Source organism: Mirounga leonina, unplaced genomic scaffold (genome assembly GCF_011800145.1).
Source record: "Mirounga leonina isolate KUSES-001 unplaced genomic scaffold, KU_Mleo_1.0 Mir_204, whole genome shotgun sequence".
NCBI lineage: Eukaryota > Metazoa > Chordata > Mammalia > Carnivora > Phocidae > Mirounga > Mirounga leonina.
The window spans coordinates 22,419,685-22,424,952 of NW_023270513.1; the positions used below are offsets into that span (position 1 = coordinate 22,419,685).

General features: G+C 33.1%; 1 pseudogene; it reads left to right on the forward strand.

The window, feature by feature from the left end:
* The first annotated feature begins 763 nt into the window (after positions 1-763).
* LOC118025984 lies at positions 764-1,256 on the forward strand (annotated as a pseudogene).
* The last annotated feature ends 4,012 nt before the right edge of the window (positions 1,257-5,268 follow it).

Genomic DNA, 5,268 nt, shown 5'->3' on the forward strand with positions numbered 1-5,268 from the left:
GGAAAACTGAATGGGAAGAAATCAGAGAGGGAAACAAACCATGAAAGATTCTTGACTTGGGGAAACAAACTGAGGCTTATGGAGAGGGAGGTGAGTTGGGGGATGGGGTAACTGGGTGATGGGCATTAGGAGGGCACACAATGTGATGAGCACTGGGTGTTATAAGCAACTAATGAATCATTGAACACTACATCAAAAACTAAAAAAAATTATTACAAAATGGAAAAAATGTAATACAATATGGAAAATGGATCTAGGAAATCCAAGCTTTCCAATCACATGAAGAACAGACCCAAGTAAAATAAAAAAAATCCCAAAGTTTAGTAGAAAACTTTGACCTGGAAAGGGTCAATATAAAATAAATGAGGTAAGCAGGACAAGATATATCCTGGTTGAAACTTTTAAAATTCAAAGTTGAAAAATAAGTCTTATGAATATCTAGCTATGTAAAACATTATAGTAGAGATAGTTTCAGAAGAAGGGGAGAAATCAAGAAATACCATTTTTTACTTAACATTGATAAGAGAAATGTAGGTACAACTTTTAAAACACAAAGGTAAATTTAAAAGGTGGTTAATTTCTTCCAAATATCTAAACAAAAAACTAAAGAAAAATATTGTATATGAAATAAAACAAAGTAAACAGCATGAAAATATGAAAATATTAAAGCAAAAGAACTTATAGAAGATAAAGCCAATGTAAATGAGTTAAGTCCTCTAATAAAAGTTTTCAGACTTGGCCTTACAGACACCACCACCCAGCCATGGTCAACCCCACTGTGTTCTGTGACATCGCGATGGACATTAGCCCTCAGGCCTTGTTTCCTTCAAGCTGTTTGCAGATAAATTTCCAAAGATAGCAGAAAACTTTGATACTCTGAGCATTGAGGAGAAAGGATTTGGTTATAAAGGTTCCTGCTTTCACAGGATTATTCTGGGATTTATGTGCCAGGGTGGTGATTTCACATGCCATAATAACACTGGCAGCAAGTCCATCTATGGGAAGAAATTTGATGATGAGAATTTCATCCTGAAGCATATGGTTCCTGGCATCGTGCCCATGTCAAATGCTGGGCCCAATACAGATGGTTCCCAGTTTTTCATCTGCACAGCCAAGATTCTATGGTTGGATGGCAAGCATGTGGTCTTTGGCAAGATGAAAGAGGGCATGAATATTATGGAAGCCATGGAGTACTTTGGATCCAGGAATGGCAAGACCAGCAAGAAGTACCCATTGCTGACTGTGGACAAATCTAATAAATCTGACTTGTGTTTTATCTTAAACACCAGATCATTCCTTCTGTAGCTCAGGAGAGCACCCCTTCACCCCCATCTGCTCAAAATATCCAACAATCTTTGGGCTCTCATTGCAGTTCTATGGGATCCATATTTTCCTTACTCCTCTCCAAGTCTAGCTGGATTACAGAGTTAAGTTTATGATTATGAAATAAAAACTAGACAACAACAACAAAGTTTCAGACTCAAGTGACAAAAGAAAAATACAACTATCTGCAACTTATAAGGGATATCTAAAATAAAGTCCCTTAAAAAGTAAAAATATTTCAGGATGCCTGGGTGGCTCAGTCAGTTAAGTGTCTGCTTTCAGCTCAGGTCATGATCCCAGGGTCCTGGGATTGAGTCCCACATCAGGCTCCTTTCTCAGTGGGAGCCTGCTTCTCCCTCTGCCTGCCACTCCCCCTGCTTGTGCTCTCTCTCTCTCTGACAAATAAATAAATAAAATCTTAAAAAAAGTAAAAACATTTCATAACAGAAAAATGCAAATAAGAAAGTATAGATGGTCATTAATAATAATCAAAGTAGAATTCAATTAGTGAGGCAGAGTTTATTTTACATTGATGAAATAGTATGTGGTCAATGAAAATAAGAGGCATGGGCCTTTATAATAATGAACAATGTGACCAGGTACTGCACTACCATTTTCACATGTGTTAGCTAATTTAATGTTCAGAATAACACTATGTGGCAGACATGATTATTCTCATTTTAGATATGAAACAACTGAACATAGGTTTAATAACTTGTTCAAGATTCTCACTGGTAAAGGCATAACTGAGATTTGGGCCCAGGTCATCATAACTTGAGAACCTCAAAGATACAGTAGTGTATCTGAAAGGTTAGTCCTAGCATTACCTGCATCAGAATGCTTATTAAAAATATAATCATCTCTGACATCATCTCTGAAATATTCTAGAGCTCTGAAGTTTACATTTTAATAAGTATTCCACTTGATTCTTATACATGCTAACATTTGAGAACCACTGCATTACATGTACTACCTCCAAGAAAATGAGAGAAACATAATTGAAGTGGAAGTGTTAATCACCCTTTCTATCGTAGCTAAAGTAGGAAAAAATAATATATAATTTAATATTAAACAGACTATTATAACAAACAAAACACTACAGAAAATATATATTATTTTCAACCATCCTTTTACTTTTACAAAACTGATCACGCATTAGATTCTAAAAGAAAACTAATTCCAGAAAGTAAAGGTAATAAAGACCATATTAATTAATCACAATGTGCTAAAACTAGGATTTAATAAAAATTTAAAGAGAAAGACACAGCTAGAAATAATTTTAAAAAACATTCTTAAGTAACTATTATTAGAGCTATTATGATAAAGATCAGAGTAGAAGTATAAGAAATAGTGACTAAAAAAAATCAATGAAACTAAGAGCTTTGGAAAGATAAACAAAATTGATAAACCTTTGGCCAGACTTATCAAGAAAAAAGAGAAGTTACAGCTGACACCACAGAAATACAAAACATTATAGAAGACTACTACAAAAAAATATAAGCCAGCAAATTGAACAACCAAGAAGAAATAGATAAATTCCTAGAAACATACAGTTTTCCAGGACTGAATCAGGAACAAACTGAAACCCTGAACAGATCAATTACTTGTAATGAAGTTGATTCAGTAATCAAAAAAGTCCCAACAAAGAAAACTCCAGGACCAGATGGCTTTAAAGGTGAATTCAACCAAACATTTGAAGAAGAGTTAATACATATCCTCAAATGATTCAAAAAATTGAAGAGGAAGAAATGCCTTTAAATATGCAGCCAACATTACCCTGATACCAAAACCAGAAAAGGATGCCACAAGAAAAGAAAATTACAGAACAATATCTTTGATAAACATAGATGCAAAAATTTGCAACAAAATATTAGCCAAATGAATTTAACAATACTCCAAAAGGATCATTTACACCTATGAAGTGGGATTTGTTCCAGGGATACAAGGATGTTTTAAGGATGTTTCAATATTCACAAATCAATTAATTGTATTAACAAAATGAAGGATAAAAATAATATAATCACTTCAATGGATGCAGAAAAAGCATTTGAAAAAATTCAACATCTATTCATGATAAAAGATCTCAACAAAGTGGGTGTAGAGGGAAGATACCTCAACTTAATAAAGACCATATGTGACAAACCCACAGCTAACATACTTAATGGTGAAAAGCTGAAAGCTTTTTCTCCAAGATCAGGAATAAGAAAAATATACCAGCTCTCCCCACAATTATTCAACATAGTCCTGGAAGTCCTAGCCATAGCAATTAGACAAGAAAAAGAAATAAAAAGCATCCACACTGGTAAGGAAGAAGTAAAACTGTTACTATCTTCAGATGACACAATACTCTATGTAGAAAACTCTAAAAATTCCACCAAGAAAATCTATTAGAACTAATAAATAAATTCTAATAAATACTAATAAATAAAATTGCAGGATACAAAATCAATATACAGAAATCTGTAACATTACTATACACTAATTTAAAAAGTAGCAGGAACCAGAAATTAAGAAAACAATCTCATTTACAATTGCATCAAAAAGAATAAAATATCTAGGAATAAATTTAATCAAAGAAGTAAAAGGCCTATATTTTGAAAACTATGACATTGATGAAAGAAATTGAAGATGACACAAATAAATAGGAAGATATATCATGCTCATGGATTGGAAGAATTAATATTGTTAAAATGTCAATACAACCCATAGCAATATACAGATTTAATGCAATCCCTATCAAACACCAATAATGTTTTTCACAGAACTAGAACAAGTAATTGTAAAATTTCTGTGGAATCCCGTAAGACCCCAAATAGCCAAAGCAATTTTGAGAAAGAAGACCAAAGCTGGAGGAATCAGAATCCCAGATTTAAAACTATACTACAAAGTTATAGCAATCAAAAGGGTATGTTATTGGCACAAAAATAAACACATTAGATCAATGGAACAGAATAGAGAGCCCAGAAATAAACTATGCTTATACGGTCAATTAGTGTATGAGAAAGGAGACAGGAATATACACCGAGGAAAAGAAAGTCTTTTTAATAAAGTTGGGAAAAACTGGCAGCTACATGCAGAAGAATGAAACTGGACCATTTTCTTAAACCATACACAAAAATAAACTCAAAAGTGATTAAAGACCTAAATGTGATATGCAAAATCATAAAACTCCTAAAAGAAAACAGCCAGTAAGCTCTTCCTCATCAGCTTTAACAATATTTTTCTTTATCTGTCTCCATAGGCAAGGGACTCAAAAGCAAAAATAAACAATTGGGACTACATTAAACTAAAAAGCTTTTGCATAATTAAAGAAACCATCAAGAAAACAAAAAGGCAACATACAGAATGAGAGAAGATATTTGCAAATGATAAATCTGATAAGAGGTTAATATGCAAAATATATAAAGAACTCATACAACTCAACACCAAAAAAACAATCTGATTTAAATATGTGTGGGAGACTTAAATAGCCATTTTTCCAAAGAAGACACACAGATGGCAAACAGACACAGAAAAAGGCGAACCTTGTGCTCTGTTGGTGGGAATGTAAATTGGTGCAGACACTGTGGAAACCAGTGTGGAGGTTTCTCAAAGAATTAAAAGTGGAAATATTGTATGATCCAGTTATTCCACTTCTGAATATTTACCCCAAAATGAAAACATTAACTTGAAAAGTTATAGGCATCCCTATGTTTGTTGCAGCATAATTTACAATAACTAAGATATGGAAGCAGCACATGTCCACGGATAGATGAATGGATAAAGAAGTGGTATATATATATATAATGGAATATTACTCAGCCATAAAAAAGAATGAAATCTTACCATTCACAACAACATGGATGGACCTAGTGGGTATTATGCTAAGTGAAATAAGTCAGAGAAAGACAAATAACATGTAATTTCACTTATATGTGGGATCTAAACAAAACAAAACAAACAAAA